The sequence below is a fragment of the Halichoerus grypus genome, chromosome 1, assembly GCF_964656455.1.
Source record: "Halichoerus grypus chromosome 1, mHalGry1.hap1.1, whole genome shotgun sequence".
Taxonomy (NCBI): Eukaryota; Metazoa; Chordata; class Mammalia; order Carnivora; family Phocidae; genus Halichoerus; species Halichoerus grypus.
In genome coordinates, this window is record NC_135712.1 from 76938740 (window position 1) to 76958324 (window position 19585).

Genomic DNA, 19585 nt, shown 5'->3' on the forward strand with positions numbered 1-19585 from the left:
CATTAGCTCCAATTCCTCTAATCCCATTCTCTCACTGCTTGCTGTGTTCAGATCTCTGACCTCACCTCCCTCCACCTCTCAGTAGCATCTGTGCCATCTGACCTCCCTCATCTCAGAAAGCTTCTGCACTTGGATCCCAGAGTGCATGGCACTCACCTAGTGTGGCCACCACTCCGGCTGCTCCCTCTCCATCTTTTTTCTTGGTTCCCATGGAACCAGAGAGGATTATTGGGTGATGGGAGTAGAAGGAGTGGTCTGCTCCAGGGTGCAGATGGTTAAGGGGCACATTGTCTATAGAAAATGTAAATGAAATTGCTTTTCATTATTACCATGTGCTGGAGATTCTAAACAATTTCAGTGAAGGAAATCTCCTCTCTGCTGGTGTAGAACTGCTTCCACCATGCACTTTCCCCTTTAGTACACTGTTGACTGGATTCTCCTCACCTCCCTAACCCAAAACCTTGAAGTATCCAAGTAAGCCCTTCAATCTCTCTCCCTCTCTTTCTCTCTCTCTCTCTCTCTCTCTGTCTATACTAACTCCTTTGATAATCTCATTTAATTTCATTGCCGTAAATATTGATGACTCCCACTTTTTATCTTCAGCTCAGATATCCTCATTGAATCTCAGATTTGTATATGAACTCACTACTCAACATCTCCAACTTAACCTGTCCAAAAGTAATCTAGTGTTCCCTCAAAACTTGTTCTTGCCATGTTCTACTCCATCTCAGATAGAAGGCCACTGCTTTCTACCAGTTGCTCAGCAAAAGCCTTGGACTCATCCTTGGCTCCTTCCTGTCTCATTATTCCCCATTCAATCCACCTCAACCACAAGATTCAAATACATGTCCTCATCACCACCACTACCAACTTGTCCAAGCTTCCACATCACTCATCTGGATTATAACAATAACTCCTTTATGAATCTCCCTGTTTCTGCCTGCCTTCTCCCCACCCCACCCTCATCTATTCTCAACACACAGACCAAGGATTCCCCTTGAAATGAAGTTAGACCATGTCATTCCTCTGTCTAAAATCTGCAAATGGCTCCCATTTTCCTCAGAGTGAAAGTCAAAGTCCTTATTGTGTCTTACAGGGCCTGCATTATCCTTGTCCCCTTCCCCACCCCACCATCATCTTTCTAACTTTATTTCTAAGGATTTGTCTACTCTATGTGATATTCTTTAAAGGGGCCAGGAAGATATGCTCCTGTTTTGGGACCTTTGCACTTGCTGTCTTAATGTCTGGAACACCATTTTCCCAGTTATTTACATGGGTCACTCTCTTGTATCATTAGGATCTTTACTCAAATAACAACTTATTTCTCCCTAAGCACCCTCTCCAAAATCTCAGCTCTCCAAGACTTCCTATCTCTTTCCTTATTTTTTCTCTATATGTCATATATTGTACATTTTACTGATTGATTTGTTTATTTTCCATCTGTCTCATTAGACATGTAAGCTACTTGGGGGCAGAGATTACTTCTTTTTGTTCACTGCAGAGGTTTTCCCAAACCCTAGAACCCATATTCAATAGTCTTGAATGAATGAAACTTGAAGTGATATTTATATTGAACAGATATTCAATAAATAGCTTTAAACGAACAAATCTTGTTCACGTATCTCATTTTACTCTGTGCCACATCACCTGCATACTTCCCTTGAAGCACAGTCCTTTGAGACGTGGGTACAATGCTGAACCAATCTCACACAAAAGCATGCTCATGAAAGTTAGAACAGTTTGGTTAATTACACAAATACCTTGTGGTGCGTGTGGAAACATTGTTCTGGTGACTGGTGGAGTCCTTTACAGGACCAGAACCTTCCCTTCAGCCCATCAGGAATGCTGTAAACCACAGTGAAGCCTTCAAATATTTGTGGAATTTTCCAGCAGTGTTTTAATGGAAGCGCTGAGGGCTAGGACATCCAAGGACCTTCTATAAGTATTCCTTGGGGGGTGACTGCTTTCCAGACCAAACGAGAAAGCTTATCAACTAAAAATAATGCTCCACATCCCACAAGAACTTATGCACATCATTTTTCTAACTTTCAGGTAACCCAAAGGAATAAACTTTCTCTAAAAAAAAAAAAAAAAAAGGGAAACATCTTAACCATGTTTTTCCCCCAAGTATTCCTTACAAGTAGCTCAACATATTTTAAAAAATATGTTCATCCATCTTTGTAATTCTTCTGTATATTACCACTTTGCCTCCCTCCTTAAGCATCTGATACTGTCTACCATGTTTAGAAGTGCTCAGTTCTGGTTTTATCCTCTTAATTTTTTTGAAACACTTAAAGCTAAGCTTAGTGGTACCTACACTGATATTCTGTCACTGCCAAGTTATGGACTTGGATAGCCATGAACTTGGATTAAATGTCTGGTCAATAGTTGCAATGTTCCTCGAATCCACCATGTTGCGCCTCCTCTGAAGCCCTTAGCCTGTCACTCAGCACCCAAATCTGGTGCAGACCCACATTTCTAGCCTCAATCCCCCTCCATCCCACTGGCCCTATATTTAGCCACAGTGAATGCTCACTCTCACTCTCTCTCTCTCTCTCTCTCTCTCTCTCTCAAGTACACTTCAGATAGTACTGAATGAGTTTGTTTATGTTCTTCTTCTGCTAGAAACTCTTCCCATCTCTATCTGTCCAAAGCCCAAGTCAAATGCCATTTCCTCCTTACAACCATCCTGGTGGCAACCTACATACTTTCCATGAATATCTCTTTACTCAGCAAAACCAACAACATTGGCTTTCTTCTTCTTGTAGCATTTATCATACTTTATCCTGTGTTGTGGTTATTTGTGTGCACATTTTCAATACTAGTAAGCACCTTTGGGGAAGCGTCATTGCCCCTCATCCCTAAATCCTCCAGCTGAGGGTGATGTACACTGTAAGTGATCAAGAAGTGATTATTTTATTAGTGAATGGATTACAGAAAACGTATGATTGGGCTAGTTTCCAGAATTTCAGCAATTTGTTCTGTATTCTTTGGGACTGTGGAGCATTGTGTTGCATTCTATGTGCAATCACACATCATAATTTCTTTTCTTATTTTTGTGACATTGAGTAAAGAGTATTACCCTGCACTTGTCAATTTTTCTCTTGTAGGAACCCAGAGATTATGCTGGAACTGTGTCAGGTAGCTGAATACTTAAGCTTTCAAGTCACTGAGCTTTGACATTTGGCTTAATATCCTGGGTTGGTATCAGGGCCAATGGCATGTTCTGCTGAAGTCATCATTTCTCTTCCTACCTCGCAAATAATAAGAGGTTAGGGCCAAAGAATTAATTTCACCTCCTCCCTGGTGACATTGATCCGTGGCCTGGCCTATCATTATGTGGAACTAGGTATCTCCTGAAACATAGAATGATTTGAGCCCATGACAGACTGGAAGAGAACAGCATTGACAAATGCAAATACCTGGTAGTTGAAATCAGGTCCCACAGAGATGTGAATGATTGGGGAATATATGCTCCATCTATAAGAAGCACATGCTGCCCAGACCTAGCCGATATGTTTTCCATGTGGGTATTTGGACCCACTATAACCAGATCTTCTGATCTTCCTGAAAAATGATATATCTGAACTTTTACAAGAAATTTCCTGAATGTTAAATATTTGCAACTGGTTCAATTTTGTTTACCACTGCACCACAAACAAAAGACATCTGAATGCTGGACTCACCTGTGGCCACTGGTCCGCGGCCCCCGGATTAAAGGAACTCTAGAGTTCAATCCTGCTGTTGGATTTCATAATTCTGAATTCAAGATCAAGCAGAATTATAACCAGTTAAACTGGGTGACACCCTTTTAGAAGGGTCCTAAAAGATAAAAAGATCTAGATTGGCTGAACAAAATGAAGATGCTGCCAGAGCTTGCACATCTCCTAACCCTACACGTAAAAAGAAGTTCCAGAATTTGGCCGAAACAAATATTGCACAAGAACCAAGCTAAGAAGGAAAGTCTTCTCTAGAAAAGTCCCCTACTCTCTACAGGGTATGATATTTCCATTGAATGCTAAGAAAAGGCCAAAGTGTTCTAAAATGTTTCATTGAAAGGAATCTTAAAGGACATCTGGGTCCAATCCCCCAAATGACACAGCTCCTGCTTCTGCTGAGGGATGCCCGGCACCATTCACTATGAATTGTGGGCAGTGAAAGACTAGGAATGTGCGTTTGACTGACAGCTTTAATGGTCGTTGGTCTTGTGGCCTTGTGCACATCATGTCATCTTTCCGGGCTTCAGTTTCTCCATTTTGAATAAGGTGATTAAGTGACTTCTTCAAGATGCTTACAGCCAGACACTAAGGATATACAGAAGTATGCCAAAGATGGTGTAACATGGCAACCCACTGCACTGTGGGGGGCATATGGGGATGAATATTAGCACTGTCATAACAAACTCAAACATACACACACGCACACAAACACACACACACACACACACACGTGCACAAAATATTTTCTTCCACAACTAAGAATGATACAACCTTTTGAGCATGAAGGGAAAATGATAGCTAAAATTAGCATCTTAAAAAATAAACTACATAATCACTGAAGATGAGATTTTCTTAAAACTATAGAACAATGAGATATAATGATAGCTGTCATAAGAAAGGAAATTGCAGGAGTCAATTTGAAAAGGATTTGGGGGTGTTCCCTCCCCTCCTCATTGAGATTTGCTTTTCCACATACCACAGGAAGATGGAAAAGCTAAATATTTCCCCAGGGCTTTTGTGAGCTGTGCCTCATAATGCTCCTGATGACATTAGGAGAGTGTCATCCAGCCCCAGATGCAAGCCTTCTTATACAGAGAGCAAGAGCATGTTTCGGGCTCTACGGAGCCATTTTCCCACATTTGCATATCACTTTTCGGTTTGCAAGTCCTCTTTATATACATATTCTCATTTGTTCTCTAGAAATAGCCCTATTTGATGGAGCCTATATATCATTATAAAATCTGTCTCAGAGTAGTTCAAAAATATCCCTCCCAACCTGCCTGTAAGGAGATAACACCTTTTGTTTCTCATTTGACAATTCAGGAAGCCCTTTCACTTTTCGTGGCTTTTTGAGATAAGGTATGACCTGCTGGGTGGTACAGAAGAGGAAGAGAGAAGGAGGAATCAAATCTAATCTTGGCCTTAGCCTGCTGATCATACTGGAACAAATCACTTCAATTCACCAAGCCTCTGTTCACTAAGCCACTGAATAGAGAAAATTGTACCTATCCCACCACTTTTATAAGGCAGTTGAGATCAAAATCAATATATAGATAAGTATGTCAAGTGATTTTATAGGCTGAAAAATGCTGGTCTACAAACCTCATCAACCCTGGCAGTAAGGACAAAGGGAGGACTTTCCTGTGGTCGAGATGAACTACAAGCCTAGATGTAACTGCTAGTCAGTGGTGGAAGTGACGAGAAAGCCAGGCTAGGGGCCAGGAGCAATCGACACATAGGGAGAAACCCCATCTCTTTGCAGAACCGAGGACAAACCACCTGCTCTTACCTGATGAAGCTGTAGCAGACCTTCAAGGCTCTTCTTTCTCTTTTTGGATGAGGGGGGCCAGAGCACAGAGAGTGGCCAGTGAAAATGTGGTTGGCTCAGTTGAAGCCCAACACGAGGGTGCCCTTGAGTTGTCACCCCCTCAGTCTGAACCCTGCCTCACCGAGTGGGCTGAGAGTTACGTGCTCTGTCTCAAACAAAGGGTAAAATGAGAAGATTGAGGATGTTTATAGGGTGGAGCTCAACCTGTCAGGGACAGGTTTGTGGGTGGGGCCTTTCTCGTTCTAGTGACACACCTCTCTCTCTCGTCCTCTTCTTCAAGAAGGCCTGGATTTTCCTGCCAACTTCCTCTCTGACTGAAATCTTCTGATGGGGCAAGCAGGAGCAGTCTCCTGTCCATTCCCTCACATCATCGGCATGCTCCCAATTAGCTATAAGGAAGCTTAAGCCTGAAGCCTTTGTTCCTATTATTAGTGTTCTTTTGCGATGACTTGATTTGTTGGCTCTTTGGGATTTTGAGCATCATCACTACATTCGCATCAGAGATATAGAGGACATGCAGAGCAGTGTATCTCCATGAGAACAAACACAGACAGTATTTCTTCTAGAGTGTTTGCCACATGGCATGGTTTTCCATTCAAGTGTATGTCCCTCTCATTAGACTGTGAGCCCCTGGAGGGTAATGACCACATCTTATTCTCCCATACATTGCCCACAATGTCCAGCATGTAGCAAGGACTAATTAAATACATATTGAATGAATGCTGATCAAGGAATATCTGCTTAGTGAATCCTAATCGGCCACTGAATGGCTTTGCAACCTATGGGAGAGAACCACCACTATGTTGAGCTGATATTTTTGTCATCTGTAAATTGAGGATACCATTCCACCTTCAGAGATGTTGCATGTGAAAGGAGAAGCATAAGAAATGAACCTAGGTTAAGAGTTGACGCAGTAACAACTGCTAGAAAATATAATTGAATCATAATGAATTGATCTTGAGACCCAAATAAGACTTTTCTACAGAGAGAGTCAGTATAAAGTATGAACAGTGAAAAGACATCACATGTCCACCTGTCTTTTTACATGCCTCCATAATGTCTAGGACATAATCAATTCATGCCTTCATTCAATGAGTAGTTAACTGAGCAACCACCTTGGCCATTCTCAGTTCTCGGTGTAGACAAGAATAGAAAAATGAACTAGACACAGTCTCTGGCATGAAGATTCAGGAAAATAAAATATGTAGAAAGGGATGAGCACCCAAGCACCATGGATAGGATCAGAACCAGGGCTTTGGGAACCCTGAGGAGGGAGCGATCCTGGGAGGCTTCATGGGGGAGGAGGCAGCCTGAGCTCCAGGCTGGTAGGGAGAGCTGGCATTCAACAAGTGCAGATGGTGAAGTTAACTGTGAGATGGACTGAACCACTGTCCCCTCATCCAACTGATTTATGCCCTCCTTACTCTAGACCCCAGGATGAAAAGAGGGTTTCACGTAAGGAGTATCTGGGTCACTCCACTTCTACACCACAAAGCTACAGGGCCAGGAGAAGTGACTACGAGACAAATACTGTTTCCATGCAGCCATGGGTGTCTTTCTGGTACTCGGCCGGGGGCACAGGGGAAGGTGGCTGAGAGGTGCAGGATCCCAGCCTGGGACCAAGCCATGCATTGCTGTTTGAAGCATGTTATTTTAAAGGGCAGGAGATTCTGAAAAGACATCTATGTCCACGGGGCAGCTAAGCATCACCAGGCTTCCGGTGGCCATGGGAGGCTTCTCCCGGCCCACGCTGTGGTCCTGCCACCCTGCAGCCAGGAGGGGCACAGCTGTTGGAGAATGTCCCACAGAAAACCTGGGCTCTGGGCCCCCGTCGCCATTCACCAGAATCAACTGGCAAGTAGCTTTGTCCTTCCCAAGCCTCAGTTGCCTATTCTGTGCAATGGGAGTTCTAACACAGACCCCCACCAGCCTGCCCAGGCTGTCAAGGGAGATGGTGAGATTCTGGAGGTAAGATGAGCTCTGTTGATGCTAAGTCCTGGCGTGAATGTGCAGCACTGTCACGGCGGGACATATGATGACACGTGGGATTCACCTCACGTCTACTGGCTTCAGTGATAGCGAAGGCTGTGTGCAGGTGTCCTGGTGGATGACGTCTTCCTCCACCAAGGAACATTTTACTAGATAAGCACTTAGATGTCATTTCTCTCAGCGTCTGGTCCTTTCCCTCTCCTCTGTGATGGCCTTTATAGTTCCCCCCTCTGCTTTAATCCTGCTGTCACTGATGGAAAATATAAGCTGCTGCTTATTTGGGTTAGGAAACACGGGTTTATTAGACCTCCCCTCCTGCCATTTTGCAGAGGGGGACAGGGTGAGCCTGATGACCCCCTAGCTGCCCTCTCCCTGACCTTGGCTAGGCTGCTCCCTTACAGTCATGCCCAGGGCAGCAGGTGGGTGGGAGAAAGCACAGGTTGGCATGGATCTTTGCCAGTTCTGAACCAGAATCACCACCAGCCCAGGGCTTCCCCCTCATGCAGAGGACTGATACACAGACATACACCCTGGAGGGTAAATGGGTTGCATCTCTAAGAATCCCACATCCTTGCTCCCCAGCCCTGCCTCCTCCCCAGGAGTCTTTTGGTGAAGAGGAGCACAGGGATGATGAACAGATACTAGAAGACACTGTTGTTAGAGCCAACAGGAACCTGCAGGCAGGTTATCGGCTGAGAAATGTAGGCAGCATGAATTTCCCCTTCTCTTGAGTCCCACCGCACACAGCAGGCCTCGCTAGCATTACACTCCACCGTGGTTAGTCTTCTCCCCTGATCCTTATCTGTCTGCTCTCTTTAAAGGGAAGGGCCACGTCTTAAACATTCTTTTTAGGATCTAGCACAGAACAATGGTAATAGAGGTACTCAAGAGATGTCTGATGGAGGGATGGAGAGATGGATGGATGGATGGACAGATGGACAGACAGATGGATGGACAGATGGACAAATGCACAGGTGTATGAACTACTCTGCTCCCCTGTGTGGCCCTACGAGCCCTGGCCACCAGAGAAACGATAAACAGGAGGAGAAGCATGACGCTCCCCTGTGATTTTGACAGGGGACTAAATACAGCCCAAAGCATCTTTCTTCCTCTCTCTATTTACTCTGGACAATCTGTCCCTTATCAGATGAGCTCAAGGCTGGTTGGAAATGTGCGTATTTTATTTGACAATATCTTCTTCTTCCAGTTTTGTTTTGCCGCACAGACATTTGTCTGTTTTGCTGTATGTTGTGTATCAGCTAGGACTCAGACAAACTGCTCTGGCTTCCTAAACTGTTTTGTTTTCTCCATCCAGTTATCATTGATCTCATTTCCCTTCCTGCATCTCACTTGTGTTCCCAAATTTCAATTGTACCCGCAGTGAGAGAGAACAATTTCACAGATACCCAGCTCTATCAAGGGCTAGAAAGGGCACCGAAGTTACAGGGCCCGAGACCCAGTCCCCAGGTACCACCAACAAGCAGCATGACCTTCCATGGATCACCTTTCCTAGCTTCACCAGCTTCTCCTTTGCAAAATAAAGTCTGCTCTTGACTGCCATGGCATCTACGTGGAATAGCTTGAAACTCTCCGGCCACCAAGCTGCACTAACATCTGTGTCATTTTTCACATTTGGTGCAGCCAGGGAAGATTTCTCATCATTTTTAGCTTTGGTACAAGGCAATGGTCTGGTGTCTATTGGCCTAATGAAGCCCCCACTCACTCTCCCCCTGCAGGTCCCCATCCCACTCCTTGATCCACCCTTACCCAGGGTGGCTTCCTGGGCAAACAGCCTATGCAGGAGCCCAGAGCCCTATAAATAAAAGGCCCCATGCTTGGTTGTGTTCAGCTGTCACCATGTTGCAATTCTTAATTTTTGAACAAGGGGTCTGCATCTTCACTTTGCACTGAGGCTTGCAAACAGTGTGGCCAGTCTTACAAACCCAATCCCCCAAAGCAATATAGAAGGAAAAGCATCAGAAGAGGAGAACAATGGAGCAGCTTTGCCAGCCACTGATGGAGGAGCGAAGGGCTCCCCGCATGGCAGAGCCTGGCCATGGAATGCCCTTTACTGTAAATATTTAACCAAAGAAAAGATAAGGTGGGAGAACATGAAACTTGCCATAGGCCCCACCCCTATCAACCTTCCCCATCGTGGGTGGATTGGGGGCCTGACTCATGCCCAAGGTGTGGCTCGCCCTGTAAGCACACGGGCCTCCTCCCTGCTCATGGAGCTCAGGAGGAAGTGTGGGTTGCCCTGGCGTGAATGTGGAAACCATCCAGTCACCAGCTGACATCACACAGGGTTTCAGAACAGGCCTCAGGCAGCCGTCACAGGCCAGCCTTTATCAGGGAAACAACCCGCTCCAGGTTTGAGAACAGACTGACCCACATTCACACTGGGAGTCAGTTTCCCATGCTGCTCTCAGCATTAATTCCCTTCTGACTGACTTCTCTTTTCTATCTGTTTGGGATCCATAGGGGCAGGACATACTCCTCTGTCATACCAGTAACATAATCCCACACCCGGGGCAGTGACCAGCAGATTCTGATGCTCAACGTATAGAGGTCAAATTAAATTGAGGATGAGGCTGATATTTGAAAACTGCAGTATAATGAAACTATTACCACTGGCTCTTCTCTCCTACCCAAAGTTCTTCTAATAGCCCGAGACAGTTCACATGTCTCAGTAGAGACGAAATCAAAGGAGGTGGGCAAAACTTGACAAAACTTAAACATGTAAATAAAGAGCCTATCATAAACAACATGCAAGTAAGAAAAGCATTTGAAACACGGAGACTCCAGCACCCAAGGGCGCCTGGGTGGCTGAGTTGTTAAGTGTCTGCCTTCGCCTCAGGTCATGATCTCAGGGTCCTGGGGTCAAGTCCCACCTCGGGCTCCCTGCTCAGTGGGGAGTCTGCTTCTCCCTTTGCCCTTCACCCTGTTTGTGCTCTCTCTTGCTCGCTCGCTCTCTCTCTCTCAAATAAATAAATAAAGCATAAAAAAAGAAGAAGAAACACAGAGACTCCAAGGGAAGCCTGGAGGGGGAGGGCACTAGTTAGGATAAAAGGAATGACACACCTGTGTATGTATGGAGAGTCACTTCCGAGTGCTGGTTCACTAACATTCTGGATGGACTTGAGCAAGCATACACTTGGGAAAGTTTCCCTCTCTGGTCTTGGGCTTCCTGGTCAACAACATGAAGAGGGTTGGACATGCTCAGAGTGAGGGCCCTTCCAGGGCTGGCCTTCTGTGCTTCTAAGAGCCAAACTGCAATCATCTTCATTTCAGTGTCATGACTTAGGAACTGATTTTCAGAGTAAGATTATAGTTTAGAACCTAAGTTGGCATGACAAAATAATGAAAGCAACAAAATCATGCAGTTCAAAAAGTTGAGTGGCTGACCGCAGAAGGGGACCCAGAGAGGAAGCTGCTAGAGAATTCTGATGCCAGGGTTACAACTCAGGTGATGGAGACACATCAGGGTGGAGGTATCCCTGGTATCCACGGAGGGACCCCAGATCCATGGGGCCTTCACTCCCCAGTGATGTGATTTAGACTGAGCCCTGCCCCCCAAGCACAGTTACTGGAACAGTCACCCTGCTCTGATGGGATGTGTGGAGAATGAGGGGGATGGTGGCCTGGAGACCAAGGCCATGTTACTGAGGGTCTTAAATTCTAAGCTGGGAAACTTATACTTTATTTTCATCATTATTATGTGTTGGGGACTCTGTTGAGTGTTTCTGTCTTGACATTTGATGAGTTCCTGTGGGCTGTGACCAGAATGCAAACAGACAGCCTCAGATGTTGCCCAGATCACATGCGGAAGAGGAGGGAGCGTTCCTTTTGCCTGTCTTAGTCCCTGCCCCAGCCACACTCCTGCAACATAAGGAATTTTGCACACAGCGCATGCTCTGTGACCATCTGAACCAAAGCTGGACCCGCAGTTTGGGCTTCATGACTCCAGTCTCAGCCTGGACGTTTAGGCCATGGCATCCTTTAGTGCAAGGCCCAGGATGGACAACCCCAAAGACAGCATTTGATGTGCAGGCAGTTCTGGGACCACCTGCCTGAGAATCTCCTGTAAAAAGTTCATATTCTCAGGCCTCATGCTTGATTTGCTGGATTAGAACCCCTAGGGGTGGGCCCAGGAATCCCCACGTTAAGAAGTCCTGTTGGGTAGCTGGTGTGCGCCTAAGAGTTTGAGAACTAGAGCCCCGCACTTTCTCAGTCTCCTGACAGAGAGCTCCAACATGGAGCAGGCTGCACAAAAATGCAGGGCGGGAGCTCGTGGGACAAATCAGTCTCCACCTCCCAGAAGCAGTGGCGGAACCTGGGTGGCCGCAATACTGGGTGGTAGGGCAGGTGGAGCATGTGATCAAGTCAGAAGACGGGTGATTGTCCCAGAGTGACCCACAAGTCTTTCATCGCTGCCTTGCTCCTGATTTTCAGACACGAGAGTTCCTGGGTGAACACTGAGTTTCAATAGTCTCCGTCCCAAATTCTGGGATGGATTCCTGGACCCTCACTGACTTATTAGACATAAAAGACATTAACAACAATATGCCAAAGGAGAAGGGGAAAACAAGATGCCAAGGGACGGGGGTCACAACAAGTTGTGTTATGCCAGGCCCACAGAAAAGAGAGCGGGAAGGGTTTTGTGAAGAGAAGGAGCTCCCCGAAGGGCATCCATGCTTCCAGGAAGACTCTCTGCCACGTAAAGGGTGTGGGGCCAGTGAGGACAAGCTCCCGCTCCCTAGAGTTTTCTTCAAGCACGTTTGGGACCCCAGGTGATGTGGGAAATGCAGAGGGAACAACATGCCATATCCGTTTTCAGAGGGTGTCAACACCCTCCTTCCCACACCTGCTGTTCCCAAATATCACAACCTGATTTTTTTCTCCAACCTCCTGTCTTGATAATGATTAAATATTCATGGATTGCTGGGATGCCAGCATACTTTGTGAAATTTCAGATACCTTTTTTTAAATGGAAGCTTTTTTTTTTTTCAGATTATCCCACTTTTGAAGAGAGGTAAAAGGAATGACAAATGCCAGTGACTCAAAAAGTAGAAACTGAACAGAAAGCTAGTAATATCCTAAGTTTTCACAGTGGCATTTCTGGCCAAAAGGATCCCACTCTAAGAAGGATAGAGCACAGAATTTCAAAAACAGACACATTGAAGAGCAATTGTTCATATTACAAAAGAATTTTTCATTTTAGCACGGGGTCCATTTAAACAGCAAAGTCCTTGGTTCTGTGGAAAATACAAGCACATGTACATATGTATTATTTATTATGCAAAAAGAAGTTGACCTTATTTGAAAAAATATGTGTATTTTTAGAATCACAGACTATTGGCTAAAAGTTCACAGTCTCATCTTACCCAGTAGTTTCAGAATGAGATTCAGGGGACTCAAGAAGTCCCACTAAGGTTCCTCGGGGGCTACCAAGAGGGACAGGCTGATCCCCAGGGGAGAGCGAGCAGGTGCCATCCCAATTCAACCAGAGCAACTCCCCTGCTCCCTGGGTATCCATTAGAGGTCCCTGTGACTTGCAGTTTTTAATAAGTTGTGGGGGAGGCCCCAGTGATTCCCATAGAAACCTAATTCCTTAAGTTGACATTTTGGGAAACCAGGACACAGTGAGGAATGACCGTCCTGAAGTCTTACATTAGGATTTAGTGCCAGAGCACTTATTTTCCCTTTCACTCTACTTTGTTACCCCACAGAAATCTTCAGAATTTATTAAAGTCACTTGTTTAGCTCCTAGAAATACTATGGCTTAAGCCTCATCCTAGTAATTTGTTAAAATAACCAGAACAATGGGTTATGAAGTCATCATAAACTGAAGATAAGATGCAAACTTTTTGCTTCCTGAGCAAGTCTGACATTCTTAAAGGTCTCCAGATTAGCTGAATAATGTCGGTGTGGATCACAGCTCTGTCTTGAATCATAACACAGATAACTTGGGCTAGCACATTCCCAAATTTTACTTAAAATACCAACTAAAGCAAGGTGTCATCAAGTTGAATCAATGCCTCAGTGAAATTAGTCATTCAGAGGAAAAAAACTAAGAACCCTATGTTGGATCAGCTTGTGCCCTATACTTATTTATCTCTAGTGATTTAACAAATACCTATGGAGTACTTAACCATGTGCCAGAAAGGGCTGTAAGGGCCTTGTGAATATCAATCACGTGTCCCCCACAACAGCCGTGTGGGGAAGGTCCTACACGTCACTGCCATCTCACAGGTAGGGAGACTGAGCACGAATCACTAACTTGGCCACTATCACATCGCTGCTTACTGTGACAAGTACAAAAGATGCTCTCCTAGGTCACAGTCAACATAAAGAGTACTGTATCACCACCAGGATTATTTCACCAACCCCCTTGAGTTACTCCAAGACCTCCAAAGAGCAGAACCAGGTAGAATCTGCACCATTAGTTTCTTTTTTTAAAAAAGGATTTATTTATTTTAGAGAGAGAGAATAAACGAGTGGAGGGAGGGGCAGAAGCAGAGAACTTCAAGCAGACTCCCCGATGGGCGCAAAACCGGATATAGGGCTCCATCTCATGACCCATGAGATCATGACCTGAGCTGAAACCAAGAGCCCAACGCTCCACCGACTGAGCCACCCACATGCCCCTGCACCATTAGTTTCATTATTAACAATCAGCTGATAATATTATCTCCTATTAGTGCCTTGTACTCTGCCAACACTGTATTAATGCTTTGTGTACATGACACTTCTATTAGGGAAAGATGGTCATTAGACCTATTTTGCAGATGAGGAAAGAGTCTCAGAGAAGTTAAGGAATATGCTGAAAGTCATACCCTTAAAAGATGAAGTTGGAGTTCAGCACCAGATTCATCTAACTACATTATATATGTTCTAGCAGAGGTCTTCAATGGACTCCTGCAGATTTGTTTGTTTTATCCACAGTGTTTTTATAATTTTTGCAACAAGATGTTAAACTCTAATAATTGAGAGACTTCAATGAAACAATCTAGAACTGATCATGTCATGAACCCCTGAAACTTATCAGAAACTTTCAAGAGTTTACAGAGCCCAGTCAAGAATCACTGAATTACAGTGTAATTGCTGTAACCTACAAAAGTATTTTCTGCTGCAAATTATCACTGCATAGCATAAAAACTGAGATTCAACTGGTAATTTTATTAACACTGAATTAAAAACAAAATGTAAACTTATATAGCTTAATGCTTTCAAGGTTCATCCACATTGTAACTTGTATCATACTTCATTTCTTTTTGTGGCTAAATAATATTCCATTGTCTGGCTACCCCACATTTTGTTTATCCATTCAGGCATTTGTGTTTGCCAGGAGCCAGGAGGAGCAGGGAATGGAGAGTGACAGCTTAATAGTTAGGGTTTCGTTCTGGGGTGATGAAAAGTTCTGGAACTAAATAGTGGTGATGACTGCACAACATATGGGTGTACTTAATAGTTAGAACGGTAATTTTATATTATGGGTATTTTACCACAATAAAGAAAAAAATGCTTTAATAGTTCACAGACCTTCCAAGAAGCCTGACTTCAAAGAAACAGTAAACTCATTTGGAATCTTTGTTGGATAGCCTTCTGTGTACTCTGATCTCCTCTAAAAGAGAAACCAGCATCACTGATAGGAACTTTGAGATCCTACCATGAAATCTGAAGTCATCTCTCCAAATTTCCCGACTTGTATGTTATGTTCATAGCAGCCTAGACTCATCTGTTTTCAAATGATTTCTGAGGCTTTCCCACCTCTATGTCCTTACTTTCCTTTTGACTCAGAACTTGGAACACCGCCACCTTTTCTCTCCCATATCAGCCATCAAAGACCAAGATAAATGGCATTATCTGGCTGTTGTTAGAGCCATTTGCAAGCACCACTTCTGATACAACTTACTGTATCTTCCTTGTCATATTACTTACCCTCTTGCTCAAAAAAGCTCTCAATGTTTTCTCATCGCAAATCAAACTGAGTACAAAATTATTGTCCTGTCATTAAAAACTCTTAACAATAATGCCTCACCCTTATTCCCCATTATTTCCCTTCACAGATCATATACTCCAGCCAAACTAAACTGTCACCATTTCCCCAAATACGTCTCAGATGTTCCCTCTGCCCGGAGGCCCTCCCCATCCCCTCTGGCTACAAGGAGTCTTCACAGCAACCAAGACCATTTCAAACTCACCTCTTCCGTGGAGTTTGCACCAGATCATGCTGTTCCTTCCACCTTTCAGATGCCATCCGCCTTGACTTTGACCCCCTTCCACAGCATGTACCCTATCGGTTTCATGGCATGATTTCTAGACTGTGTCCTTCCCCGACTGATCTGTGAACTCCTTAAGAGCAAGAACCGTCCTATTAACCACTCTAAGTCCATCATCCCTGTGTTATAACAGGGACTCAGTTAAAATTTATCTCATGGAATGCAATGGTATAAAATGGAATGAATAAAGCAAAATAAAGAAATCCATCCATCCATCCATCCATACATACCCAGGCATTAGCACTGCATTACACCGACCGCCAGGCTCCTCCTGAGCCTGGACAAAGGGGTATTTTGCACAGTCTTGGCACCTGACCAAAAAGTAGTTGGTGAGGGGAGGCAGGCAGATGTGGGTAAGAAGAACAAAAAGCAGGCTTTACTATTTTTAAGCTAGGGGGGCCAGCACTCTGTTAGGTACTTAGTATATTTGTGTCATTTGGTTCTCACATTATCCCTTCGTTTGATGGCTGGAGAAACTGAGGAGAAATAAGAGTGAATAATTTGGGGCACCTGGGTGGCTCAGTCAGTTAAGCATCTGACTCTTGATTTTGGCTCACATCATGATTTCAGGGTCATGGGATGAAGCCCCACATGGGCCCTGCACTCAGTGGGGAGTCTGCCTCTCTCTCTCTGTCCCTCCCCCTGCTCTCTCTCTCTCTCAAATAAATAAATAAATCTTAAAAAAAAAAAAGAGAGAGACTAACTTGCCGAAGTTGCCATGAGCGGTCTGGTCTATAGCCTTGTGCTATACAGCAAACTACTTCTCTTAAAAAAAGAAAAGTGAGAGAAGCCATGCCTATCCTCTCTAACCCTAGCCCCCAGGAGGATCTTACACCAGATTACTTCAGTTTATATGTAATAAAAAGTAATAACAATAAAAGCCAAGACCTCTTAAGTGTCTATCATGTACAAATTAATAGGTACTTTTAACACATTGTCCCAAATTCTCCAACCATCCCATGAAGGGGATGTTATAAATCTCAGTACAGGGAAGGAAGTAATGTTCGGTGATGTGTCCAAAGTCATGCCACAGCGCAAAGCCAAAAATCCAACCGAGATCTTTATAAGACAACCTCTCAGTTATGCTTCACTGCCTCTTCTCCACAGATTCTAGCTATAAGTATTCTATTAAAAGGAGTCTCAACCAAAACCAAAGACAAAACAAAACACCCCCATGGAAGGAGTTGCCATCTTGAATATGAAGAACACAGTAAGAATTTTCCATTCGGTGGTTGAGATCTTTATCCCTCAGGGAGGAATACACATGCAAACAGGTCTAACAGGTGAAGAGGGCGGGGCGGCACCAGCATCTCACTACTTCCTCTGAGCTTTTATCTTTCCCAAGAGTTGTTTTATTTTGATTCCTGTTGCCACCACCAAGGGAAGTCCCCATCTCCCAGGGCTGGGTAGGGGGAGAAGATGAGAGAGGTACTTTCCCTTTTTTCTTCACAGCTTAAGGTAAACATAATCTTTCTTCTTGTTTTCCTTAGCACAACTGAGACAGGCTGACATATTCAACATGAAATTTACCAAACACTGAGAAAAACTCGAATGGAAATAAAGAAAATAAGAAGAGCACAAAATAGATGACTGATTCCAAGACTTGTAACTAGAGAGGAGAGTTACTGAGCACCAAATTCTATCACATTCCCCTAGCCAAAGATTACCTTGCGTGGGCTCATCCTTCTACCATGAAGAAGAAATCACCCAGTCAAATCCCCAGAGTCAACTCGCAGACTGCCTTGGGTTCTTCCACTAATTCTGGTTTCTTTTCATAAAATTCAGCTCATAGATCAATTGCCAAAAGATACTGACATCCATGAATCTTAATGAACACGGCAGCCCACCTCAGCTCAGGCTAACAATTCTGCCCATCTCCTCCTCAGCATTCAGTTGACCTCTGCACCCATCCACCCACACATCCACCCTAGAGGCATTCCTTTGGAATTTGAATTTTAGGATTTATTATGACATTAAACAGTGAGAGGCAATCTCCAAGAAAGCCACCCCCACACTCTCTTCCAATGCTCACTAAGACTGATGACAGTGGATCTTTGTGGCTCATGAACCCCACAGTAAAACACTCCATCAAAGCATCACCTACTACAACAGAGTTTACCCCAGGGCCGTGGGTATGAATCTGCAGTACCTGAGAAAAACGTGTCCTATCTCTCATTTCTCATCCCATATTGCACTCCTAGGACCAAGAACAACATACAAGATAATTAAACCACACCAGCCACTGAATCAGATCCTTCTTGTCGGAGACCCACGGCTGACTTCAGATTGTTGGTAATAACAAGAGGAACACATAAATAGCAACATCGACATGAACAAACACCACCTGCCTTATATTCCTGCAGTGCTCTCAACTTTATAAGAGTTTCCCATCTCTCATCTCTATTGGGCCTCCCATCAGTTCTAAGAAATCACCAGGACAGGGGGGATAGCTCCGCCCTTCCCTCTTTCCAGCCTACTCCTCCAGAATCGCCTCTCACTTTTTCCTCTGTGTCACCTTGACACACCATGCTTGTTTATGCTTCTTTCCTTTTGTCTGTCCTGTTCCATCTGCCTGAAACACCACCTCCACCTCTTCCTGCACTTGAAGGAATATGCCATCCTCCTGAGACTCATTCCTTGGGAAACCTTTGGTCATTCTCAAAGTTGGGTCTACCCTTATCTCTTCATTGAAAAGACTGGAAAGAAACTTCGTTACTTTTTTTTTTTTTAAAGTACATTGCTCAGATTAATTACCATTTTGAATGTTTTTTAAAGAGTATACCATGATTTCGCATTGAAACGAAAAGTTGTGAGCACAGAATGGCACAGACCCAGGGCAGCAGGGTGTAAACGTGGTGTGAGAGGAGTGCATTTTTATCATTATAGAGATAACTGCCAGCTCCTCAGAAGAAAATCCTGGAGACAATAAACTTTATTATCTTAACAGCTCTCACAATCATTCTTTTTAAGGAGAAAATTGCCTTTGTCTAGGACAAAAAAGAAAAAATACCTTGATAAGTTCTTGGGATAGAAAATGTGCTTTGGAAGGCAGCTTCAGAGAAGTGGGCAAACATCTATGGCGAAAATGAGAGTAATTTGCTTTCATTCCTCAGAAGAGGGAGTGTAAAAGGAAGACAACAGAGCTATAAAGTGGAGGAAAGAGACAGAACCACCAAGATGGAGACAAACCGAACAAAATGGGATGAGGTCCATGAAATCCCATGTCTCCAGGAAAGGGAATGCCTGCTCTTCCCATTTGAGAGTAGTAAAAAGCCCTAGATCCACTCAGCCCCTCAGAGCCTCAGTTCTCCCAGCTCAACAAGGAGAATCATGAAACCTAGTTAATGGGGCTGTTTTGGAAAATGAGTAATAAAAATGAGTGGGAGAACATTCTGCAAACCATAATGATGGTAACTACTTCCTATAGAAGATGGTTTGGAGGACCCTCCAACACTGACAGTGAAAGACTATGGTGTTGATATTCAATATCTTTTTTGATTATAAATTGTTTGGCTAGAATTTTTGTTTTATAAATGTGGCCCCTGAGAACCAAAAGCATGATGTAACACTTATAAAGTCGCACAGTAAATAGATAATATCCCTTTAATCCACTTGCTTATTTAGTCAAGCCTTTATTAGCCTATATAACATGCATTGCACAATCCATGGCAACTGTCATTCAGTCTTTATTGCTATTAGACAGGCCAGGTTCCCTATAGCCAGAATGGAGAGAAATGGCAGAACTTACGAGGACTCCTATCACAGAA

At 44.1% G+C, this 19585-nt stretch overlaps 1 protein-coding gene and 1 long non-coding RNA gene across 7 annotated transcripts in view; both read right to left on the bottom strand.

Annotated features, from left to right (window-relative positions):
- TPRG1 (tumor protein p63 regulated 1) overlaps positions 1–19585 on the bottom strand; it is a 213613-nt gene that overhangs the window by 135980 nt on the left and 58048 nt on the right. The window contains exon 1 of one of the 5 annotated variants that reach the window (XM_078068059.1): positions 5509–5688. The exons of the other annotated variants lie outside the window; for them this stretch is intronic. The gene's annotated coding sequence lies outside the window, so the exon portion shown is untranslated. Of the gene's footprint in view, positions 1–5508; positions 5689–19585 lie in introns of those variants that run through there. 5 annotated transcript variants of the gene reach the window in all.
- Positions 12724–18136, bottom strand: LOC144379861 (uncharacterized). 2 transcript variants are annotated; one of them, XR_013443349.1, is made up of 3 exons: positions 17968–18136; positions 15741–15891; positions 12724–12791 (listed from the first exon to the last, which is right to left on the bottom strand). It is a non-coding gene; the product is annotated as an uncharacterized LOC144379861 (long non-coding RNA). The 2 variants fall into 2 exon arrangements; XR_013443348.1 differs by lacking the exon at positions 17968–18136 and adding an exon at positions 16049–16631.